Source organism: Halichoerus grypus, chromosome X (assembly GCF_964656455.1).
Source record: "Halichoerus grypus chromosome X, mHalGry1.hap1.1, whole genome shotgun sequence".
Taxonomy (NCBI): domain Eukaryota; kingdom Metazoa; phylum Chordata; class Mammalia; order Carnivora; family Phocidae; genus Halichoerus; species Halichoerus grypus.
The window spans coordinates 108476107-108487298 of record NC_135727.1 but is presented as its reverse complement, the minus strand read 5'-3'; the positions used below and the strand labels follow the sequence as shown (position 1 = coordinate 108487298).

General features: G+C 37.1%; 1 non-coding gene across 1 annotated transcript; it reads left to right on the top strand.

Annotated features, from left to right (window-relative positions):
- Window positions 1-9420: 9420 nt before the first annotated feature.
- Window positions 9421-9555, top strand: LOC118526308 (small nucleolar RNA SNORA31). The gene has a single exon (XR_004917509.1). It is a non-coding gene; the product is annotated as a small nucleolar RNA SNORA31 (small nucleolar RNA).
- Window positions 9556-11192: the final 1637 nt, after the last annotated feature.

Here is an 11192-nt window from a genome sequence, read left to right as displayed (position 1 = left end):
AAAACTTCTTTTTTCTCTCTCAAAAAACTAAAGTCTTGAAAATCAAGAGCCTGAGCCTTTAAAACCCCACAGACGTTAAAGAGAATTGATTCTTTTGTTGTTTCTGAACTCTTTTGTGCCCTACCTTCCCTGGGGCAAATAATTAAATGCCTTACTAAACTCAGTGGACTCAATGGGATCAAAAGAATGTGGGAGAGTTAGGGGAAGGATAGAGAAGAATATTAATATTGGTTAATGTCATCCAAATGTCATTCCACCCACAAGAGTATCTATTCAAATGGCCCTCTGGGCTGACCTGAATTAGTGATGAAGATCTGACTCAGTAATAGCCACCTGTAAATTTACCAACAGCCAAGGGTTACAAGGTACAAAGGCTCCACCTAATATTAGTCCTCATTGTACCTGGTGAATATTGAAGCTCATCAAAGTATCACTCCAAAATGTAACCAGTTGATTGACAGTAACAAGAAAACAACAGCTAAATCACAAAAGTGTCAGAGAACTAGAGAAGGGAAAATAACATCACTTACTAGCGATTTGTCTTATCCAGAATTATCTTCCAATTACTTACCAGTGCTTCTAAGCAGATGTCACTACTTCACCCTTTCTCCTCCCAGAATTTTTATAATAAAATTCCAATAACAACTTACCTGAGTGAGCCTCTGCATCTTATAACATGAAAGAGCTTAAATAAGTCAGGCTGACTGTAAATCCATTATTCAAACACAATACTTCATTGAAGCTTATGTTTACATCCCATGTGACCTACCTATGATAGAATGTTAACAGTGGCTCACAATTTGTTCATGTTTCCCTGTATCCACAACTTCAAATAGCATAATACCCCTTTTAAAAAGTTCAAAAATTATGAAAACTAAATAATACATATTTAAACTCTTATGTTTGAAGAGTGTGATAAATACCAAATTCAGGATAGTGGATACCTGAAGGGAGAAGGGAATGGTGGAAGCAGGGGAATGCAATAGAGAAGGAGCTTATGAATAGTAAGCTAATTTTACAGATGTCTTCTGGGGTTGGGTAGTGGGTTCTTGGGTGTTCATTATGTAATAAACAAATAAAAATGAAGGCTCAAACATGAACAAGTGATGATAATGCATCATCAACCCATAATTATGTTTGGTCAATTCTGTTCGACTGAGGCTCCACAAAATTAACAAATAAATGGATGGCAAAGTTGCATAAATAAATGCAAACAAAAAAAGGAATCAGGATACTAGTCTTAATATATCAGTTTAAGTGGAATTCAGGTCATAAGTTTTGAAGCAGACAAAGAAAGGCATTTTATAGTTTTAAATGGTAAAATTCACAATGAAGGTATAATTCTTATGAATATCTATACATGAGATAACATAGCAAAACCATTCATAAAGCAAATACTATAAATCATAAAAGAAAGACAAGAGAATAACACTGGAGGTGGGAGATATTGATTCACCTCTCCTGGGCCACAACAGATCAAGAAGACCAAAAAAAATCTCTAAGGAAATAGCGTATCAAAATAGAATATTTAATGAAATATATAAAATAAACCAAATATTATAGTACTAAAGAAGAGAATACAAGTTCTTGGATCACTACATGAAAAACTAATGATGTATTGTATGGTGACTAACATAATAAAATTAAATTAAATTTTTAAAAAATAACAAAAATATAAAAATATAAATAAACCAGAAAAAGAATTTAAAAATAAATACCCATTCTGAAAAATCTTAAAATATTTTTTAAAAGCAATAATATGTTAGTCACAAAGAAATCTCAACAAACCACAAAATGCAGAAATGGGACAAGTGATATACTGTTCTCTGATGAGAATACATCTAGACATCAAAAATAAGACCAAGAAAGAAAAGGTCCTTATCTACTAAAACTTTTCTAAATGCTTTCATATACCAGTCAAGTCAAAGAAGGAATACTAACCAAAATTGCAGATATCTAGAAAATAAGTCATTAAAAATTATATGTTGTAACAAGACTTAATGGGATGTAAGTGGAAAGAATACAAATAAATAATTTAAATGTTTGATTTCTTTTGCTTAAAACATGAGAAAGGAATCACAACAAACAAAAGAAGGAAAAGATAAGGATAAAAGCATGTCAATAGCATTATTAATTCCAAAGCTATCTCTTTATTTAGAATGACAGAGATAAACTCTGAATTAACCAAATCAAGAAAAGTGGGGAAAGCACAAATAACATATGCAATAAGCAGGGAAATTAAAAGAATCGTAAGAGGCTATTTTGTTGAACTATGCATAAACAAATTCAAAATTTGGAATGAAATGGTTAATTTTCTAGGAAATGTAATTTACCAAACTAACCTAAAAGAAAGCATGCATATAAAATGCTGGCTTTCCACAGAGAAATTAGGGTAAATTTTATCCAATGGCCATTTCATAAAGCGCTACTGAAGATACTTCCACAGGGTCAAAATACCTTCAGTCCAGGTTCTCCAAGAAGCAGATGTGCAGACAAGATTTGAAGTGTATAGGATCTACTGGAGAACTACCCATGAGAGATACAGTGTGATGGAGCGAGAGAAGACAGGGGAAGGCTTCAGACCTCAATGCAGATAGGACCCCTCTGATAATGGAAAGAGGAGGAACAAGAATTGACTAGCAACTGGAGGGCAGTTCTGAGAGTCTCTTGGTCAGGTCCATGGGAAATCAAGCATACATTGCTTTTATAAAGAGTCATATATCTGTCAGAAATGGCCAATTGCTAGCATACCTGTCCACCTGCTCAGAAACATTTTTCCAGAAATTACCTTCCATCTAGTCTATATCATCACTTTTCCTGTCTCTACTAGATCATTCTGATCAGCATACAAACATGCTGTATTATCTCTCATCTAATAAAAATGTTTCCTGATCCCCTCTCCCAGAACAGCCACTACCTCATTTCTGTGCTGTCTCTGGCACCAAAACTTCTCCAAAAAAGTTGCCTATCGGGGCGCCTGGGTGGCTCAGTCATTAAGCATCTGCCTTAGGCTCAGGTCATGATCCCGGGGTCCCGGGATCGAGCCCTGCATCAGGCTCCCTGCTCAGCGGGAAGCCTGCTTCTCCCTCTCCCACTCCCCCTGCTTGTGTTCCCTCTCTCGCTCTCTCTCACTGTCAAATAAATAAATAAATAAAATCTTTTAAAAAAAGGTTGCCTATGCTTACTGTACTTGTCTGTCCTCCAATTTTCTCTTAAAACCAATTCATTTGATTTTGTACCTGCACCACTCCAACAAAAGCGTTATTTGTCAGGTTCACCAGTGACCTCTAAGATCTCTAAAACCAATGGCCAATTCTCAGCCCTCATCATATGTGACCGATCTACAGAGGTGTTTTCTTTCCTCTCCTACCTCTTCCTCATATATATATATCACTTCTTGATTCAATATTGCTTGTAAATTTAGATGGTTCCTAAGTCAAAATTATAAAATGTTGCACATTCAGAGAGAACCGGTTTTTATTTATCTCCTCAACGGTTTTATCTTTTCCTCTTTGATAGTCATTTTAATTGTTAAACAACATTTTATGTTTGAATATATAAGTAAATAAATATTCATATTTCATTCAATGTCTTATAAAATGGTGGCATAGTGAACATTCTCTTCTGACCCTTCCTTCCTCTTTCTTTCATGCAACAAGTCTTCTGAATCACTCCATAGTAATGTCTAGCAACCATATTTGTTCATTTCCCTTTCACTCCGTCTCCCCAACCTGCTACAGAGCATGCTATTGTACAGATGTTCTGGGTTTATTCAAACAGCACATATTTGATGGGCTTTTGAGTGATCTGGGTCTTTTTCTCTTACAAAGAATGCTACGACAAATGCCCTTGTGCCAGGATGACTAATCCTCCCGGTTTGCCTACAACTGATGAGTTTCGTGAAAATGTGAGGCCTCCAGCGCTAACACCAGGATGCTCCTGAGCATATCAGGACAAGTTGGCCAACCTAGTACATGCTCACATCTTTTCAGAGTGGATTCATATCCTACGAGTTGTTTTTTTTTTTTTTTTTTTAATCGAAGTACATGGTAAGTCTTCCTATTTGTTCATATACACTTGTTTGTCCTTCAAGTGCACTTTAAGGTTACTTTTTCACATTGCTCTTGAACAATTTTTATTATGTTTAATTCTTAGGTCATTTTTCTTTTTTGACACTATTGTAGATGAGATCTTTTCTACCATTACATTTTTAATTGATTTTTGTCTTCATGCATTCTATAAAAGCCATTGATTTCTATAAATCTAATTTTACTTCCCACCTCCAAGTGTTGATCAAGCCTCCAGGCACCCTTTCCTTGTAAGATAACTTCCCCCAGGGAATCCTTGGAATTCCTTACTGGATCCCCTCTGTCTGGGCTTCCAATTAGCAAAGGGAAAGAGAGAGGTAGGGTTTGCAAGTGACACATGTTACTTCTGCTCAGATTCTATTAGCTGTAATTCAGCTAGTGCCCCTGACTAACTTCAGGGATACTGGGAAATAAAGCCTTCATTTGTGCCTAGGATCGAGAGGAGAACAGTAAGTCTCTACCTCAACACTCCACTGGAATACAAGTGCCACAAGAGCATAGAGTTTTGTATTTTTGGTTCTTTAAAGAATCTCAAACACCTTGAACAGCACCTTCTACATATTAGGTGCCCAAGAAAGGCGTGTCGACTAAGTAATGAATAAGTCCCTGACGTGAAAATATTTATCTGTCCCAGCCTACTGTGCTAAGCAGTGAGGAAAACACTAAAGGCTTTCACATTAAATTCAGGATCAAGGCAGAGGTACTCTCATCTTTTTTATTTAACATTCTGTGTGAGATATTCACCAATGCAATTAAACAAGATAAAGTAAAATTGACATGAAATTATCACATTTTCAGAAGATACAATATTGTATCTGGAAAGTTCAAGAGAAACCATTTTAAAACTATGAAATTATAAGTGGATCCAGTAGGATTATTTTTGGGAGTGGGGAATAAGACAACTTTTAAAATCAAAAGAATATATAGAAAAACCTGAAAACAGAAAAGCAATATGGGAGAACTATCCCTACCAGATATGTACCAAAAAGGCTCCATATTTTAACTATGCAATATTACTAGAGGAAAAGAAAGATTGGAATAAGAATACTAGAAATAGACATGATTCATACAGAACTTTAGAATATAAGGAGTGGCATCATCAACAGATTGTGAAAAAAATAAAACACTCAAAGAATAGTGTTGGGAAAACTGGATAGCAATCTGAGGAAAAAAAGAAAGTTGCATCTACAGTTTGTACTTCACATGAGGGTAAATCGCAGATCAAAATTTAAATGCGCAAAATATGACAGCATAAAAATACCAAAAGGAAACATGGGATAATCCTGCATTGAACCACTATATATTCAAAGATTTTCTAAGTGTAAGACAATATACAGCAATGATGGATATACGTCCCATAATCAAAATAAAAAATTCTGCCTCACAAAAAAAAAATCAATGGATGAATTTAAAATGTGCCTTATTTTTAAATACAGTCACATTCTGAGGTACCGGGAAATAGGACTTCAACATACGAATTGTGAGGGAACACAATTCAGTCCGTAACACAAAGAAAAGGCTAATCTCCCCAATTTATAAAGAGCCCTCCCAGGAATTCACAGAGCTTTCTCTTTTCCCTCCCCCTTACATGGTCTAGGATAATCATTACCAAATCAGTCCCTCAGACCAAATCCACCTGGGGCCTGGTTTTGTAAATAATATTTTATTAGAATACAGCTACATCCACTTGTTTATATATTGTCTAGAGTGGAGTAGTTAAGACAGAGGCCTTATGGCCCATAATGCCTAAAATATTTACTATCCAGCCCTTTACAGGAAATGTTTGCCAACTTGTCATCTAGGGCACAATAAGAATGGAAGTTAAGGAATGTATAGGTCACCGGGGGAATGCGAGCTGCAGAGATCAGCCAGGTTGTATTAGGGATAGGGTGAACTTACATCCTAGTGCTCCTGATTAAATTCATCTTCCTATTCTGATAGAGGAGAAGGACATACTCATATATATCTTATATATACTAATATATATGTATTTTTCAATTGATAGGCCTTTTTCTCTACACATTTTCTTTCCCTAACTTCCAATGATTTCCCTCCACTTATATTTAAAGCCAGCTTACACCTACTATTTCAGCATCCTTACTAATCGCATATATCCTTTTCCTCTCAAAAGTCACCTGGATTGAACATGATAGGATCACTGTTTGGGTTGAATTTTGACCCCTAAAAAGATATGTTGAAGTCCTAACTCCTGGTACCTGTGAATGTGATCTTAGTTGGAAATAAGGTCTCTGTAAGTGTACTCAAGTTGAGATGAGGTCATTAGAGACTGCCCTAGTCCAATAGGACTGTTTCCTTATTAAAAAAAAAAAAAAAAAAGGAAAATTTGGGCATAGACACATACAGAGAGGAAAACACCACGTGAAGACACAGAGACACACAGACACAGAAGGAAGATGGCCATGTGACAACAGAAACAGAGATTGGAGCGAGACATCTACAAGCTAAGAGGTGCCGAGGATTGCCAGCAATCACCAGAAGCTATTAGAGGCAAGGAAAGATTCTCCCCTACAGGTTTCAGAGAAAGCATAGCCCTGCCAACAGCTTGATTTTGAACGTCTAGCCTCCAGAGCTGTGAGAGAATAAATTTCTGTTGTTTTAAGCCACCCAGTTTGTGGTACTTTGTCACAGCAGTCCCAGGAAATTAATACAGTCACCCCAATTAATGAGGACCTTGAATCTGAGGAAAATAAGTTAACATTCAGGGATCACTATTAGTTAGAATATCCTGGATTAAAATGTGGAGAAGCTAGAGGTGAGGACACCAGTTAAGAGGCTGTAGAAATAGGAGACATCGGAATTAATTGGGGCCTTGTTGCAAACAGACTCAAGCCCATTTAGTGTTCTTGCTTTTTTTAATTGTTAGGTATTTTGCCAGTGATGAGCAGCCTCTGTCAACACCGGATTTTTTTAAAATAAATGATTCCACGTGATTCTCTTTTAAGTTCTTATCTCTTATTATCATGTGTATTTTTTTCATGAAGTTTGTATCAACCTATGGATGATGTGTGAAATCTAAAATCTGTTAAAAATGGAAATTTGTGCAAAAGAGTAAGGCTGATGTCCATTCTTTGACATAAGCTTGCCTCACTTCGAGGTGGTATATTACAATTAAAGTCTCACACCAAATACTGCCAAACATGCAAACAGTAACAAACCAACGGGGCCTATCCTTAGAGTTTCATGAAGTACTACCCCTCTGATGAGAAGTCTGCATGAAAGATTCACTTGAAGCCCATGAACTACATTTTAGCGGCCAGGTTCAGCTGACTTCGGGAATGCCACCGCAGAATATTTGTTAACCGCAGGACACTTGTCTAAACAGAACCTTGGGGAGGGTTTCACCAGCCCATGCTGGGCCAGAGTTAACTGTTCATTTGTTTCTAACCAGTGTCTCTATATTGAAATACCATTCATTTCACCAAGGCAAAATAATTTGCAACAGCTAATATGTAAATTATTCAACTTTCTTGTGTTGCTCTTATGTGAGACAACTGAAGCCAAAACAGGAGAGTGTACTTTAATTAGACTGGTCCAATGCTAATTAGCCACACCTGAAGTATGAATGCTTAATTAGGGCATTTCAAAGTTAACTGAGAGCATAGGATTAAATATCACTTTCTGTGCCAAGGTATTCAAGAGAAAACTAGAGACTATATGGCAGATCTGAGCTAAGGGTGTAAGAAAGTGGCTCTTTCTACCTGACCTTATTTCTCTGGCAATGGAGCAGAGAAACAGGTTTAAATTGAGATTTGATTGATCTAGGTAAAAACTCAAAGTCTGATAGGCTCTGAGGTTTGCTACCAGTATGATAACCATCTGTCTGAGTGTGTGTATGAGATCCTACCTGAAAGTCAGGGCTCCATGTCCTGTGGAGCAGCCTTCCAGTTTCAACACGAGCCTATTGATAACTGTTGGGAGAGGTCATCAAGAGGATGTGACCGCCGGTAGACGGTTGGACCGTGAGCTGGACCTAGGCAATCAGAGGTGCCTCCCTCCCTCCCCTGTCTTCGGAATGTGCTTCCACCGGCCTGACCCCACCTACCCACCAGGGGTGGTCTGCCTCTTTCTCCAGTCTCTTCCTGCCCTCTGTGTGGGGTAGATGTTTCATATTATACCCAGGAAGCTCCCATAGTTGTGAACTAACAGTAATGTACATGCAAGAATCATTTTTGTATATTTTAAAATTATTGTCAGCGATTTCTGCCCTGTGTGTGTGTATATATACATACAAATATAAAGTCTTCTGTGTTTGCTACAAAAGTTAGAAGTATTTGTGTTGGTATTCTTTGTGATCATATTTATCGAGATAACTGTTCTGAACTTTCTTCTGGCTTCTACTACCGAAGATAGGAATCTTTTGAAAATATATAAAAATTCTATTTCATACCAGACATAACTTGAGATGTGATCATTTTATTAATTTATCTCTTCTACTACAGCATGCTGTGAAATTTCCACACTCCATTTAATTTCCATAGGCATCTGTTCACATGTAAATAACTCCCAGGATACCTAACTTTCTTTGATGATTTACCACAATTTGAAACTAATTATTATACATTCTTAATTGTGAGACAGTTACATGAAAAAGATGGTTTGCCTGATTTTAATTCAGGATTTGTATCACCTGTAATTCAACACAGAGCAGTGACCTATATCACGTTTGATAAGACAGAGTGATTATTACTGGCTCTTAGCTTAGTAGACTGAATTTGAGAAACATCTTCAGATTTTGGGTGTTTGGTTTTAATTTGGGGATTTTAGGTAGGACCAAGTTACAGCAAAAATTCTTATGGGAATGATTTTAAGTTCCAGAAGGCAGAGTCATATTTCTAGGAGACAGGAAATTATACCTGTAGCATGATGGACTCAGGGGAAGAGGCAGAGATGTTGAAGAGGTAATGGAGTATCATGGGGAGAAAACCCTAAGAACTCAGAGTGAGAATTAGAAGACTATTGCTGCTATTTATTAACTGTTTAATTTTAGGCAATCCACTTAATTTTGAGACCCAGCATCCTTTTATTTCAGGGTGGGGTAATCATACCTTGCCGCGCTCCCAGGATTGTTGCGAAGTCCAGTGAGATAACATATGTAACATCAGTTCCATTCCCTTTTTACTGTTTCATCCATATTTTGAGCTCAACCTTCAACTCTTGCATTGATTACTCTGTTATTCTCCCTTATCTTGAGGGAAAGAGAAGTAGATTAACATACACTCACACACACACACACACACACACAAACAAGGACTGATAATAGATTATGACCATCTTCCCTCAAGTACATTTACACTTTAAAATATTTTGCCTAATGCATCCATTTGACAGACCTGGAGCAGTTCCTGTCTGCTGCTAAGGTTTCCACTAGAGATGCAAGAAAAAAAGTGTCCTCATACTTTCTCTCTGTCTCATTGTGGCAGTCAAGATTGCATGGGGGAGTACAGGGAAAAACCAAAAGAATTTACACAAATCAGAAGTAACCTTGTCAACAATGAAATCTTGTTTTACTCCAAAGTATCTAAAATTTGAGTTTATTAGAAGTGTTGCAAAAGGAAAAAAATAAAAAATAAAATAAAAATGAAATAAAATATTTTGCTTAAATTGGGCAAGTCTATAGGGGCAGATTCCTCAAATTCTACCAGAAAGGGAGTTGGGTCTTTGGGGACAAGTGTGTGCCTCAAATCACACCACCAAAGGAATCATGAACTCAAAAGCATTGTTCTCAGTTCTAGCATAATAGAAACCAGCCATTTTAATTTTCAGTTATTTATGGTTTTTTTCTTTCAAGATTTTATTTAAATTCAAGTTAGTTAACATATAATGTAGTATTGGTTTCAGGGGTAGAATTTAGCGGTTCATCACTTGCTTATAACACCCAGTGTTCATCCCAACAAGTGCTCTCCTTAATGCCAATATTTATGTATTTATTTTATTTTTTTATTTTTTTTTAATTTTATTATGTTATTTTAGTCACCATACATCATTGGTTTTTGATGTGGTGATCCACGATCCATTGTTTTCATATAACACCCAGTACTCCATGCAATATGTGCCCTCCTTAATACCTATCACCGGGCTAACCCATCCCCCCACCCCCTTCCCCTCTAAAACCCTGTTTGTTTCTCAGAGTCCATAGTCTCTCATGGTTCATCTCTCCCTCCAATTCCCCCCCACCATTTTTCCCTTCCTTCTCCTAATGTCCTCCATGCTATCCCTTATGTTCCACAAATAAGTGAAACCATATGATAATTGACTTTCTTTGCTTGACTTATTTCACTTAGCATAATCTCCTCCAGTCCCATCCATGTTGATGTAAAAGTTGGGTATTCATCCTTTCTGATGGCTGAGTAATATTCCATTGTATATATGGACCACATCTTCTTTATCCATTCATCTGTTGAAGGGCATCTCGGCTCTTTCCACAGTTTGGCTATTGTGGACATTGCTGCTGTGACCATTGGGGTGCATATGGCCCTTCTTTTCACTACATCTGTGTCTTTGGGGCAAATACCCAGTAGTGCAATTGCTGGGTCATAGGGTAGCTCTATTTTTAAATTTTTGAGGAACCTCCACACTGTTTTCCAAAGTGGCTGTACCAACTTGCATTCCCACCAACAGTGTAAGAGGGTTCCCCTTTCTCCACAACCTCTCCAACATTTGTTGTTTCTCTCCCTGTCCATTTTTGCCTTTCTAACTGGTATAAGGTGGTATCTCAATGTGGTTTTGATTTGAATTTCCCTGATGGCTAATGATGAACATTTTTTCATGGGTCTGTTAGCCATTTGTATGTGTTCTTCAGAGAAGTGTCTTTTCATATCTTCTGCCCACTTCTTGACTTGATTATTTGTTTTTTGGGTGTTGAGTTTGAGAAGTTCTTTATAGATCTTGGATACCAGCCCTTTATCTGTAGTGTCATTTGCAAATATCATCTCCCATTCTGTGGGTTGCCTCTTTGTTTTGTTGACTGTTTCCTTTGCTGTGCAGAAGCTCTTTATCTTGATGAAGTCCCAAAAGTTCATTTTTGCTTTTGTTTCACTAGCTTTTGGAGATGTATCTTGAAAGAAGTTGCTGTGGGCGATGTCA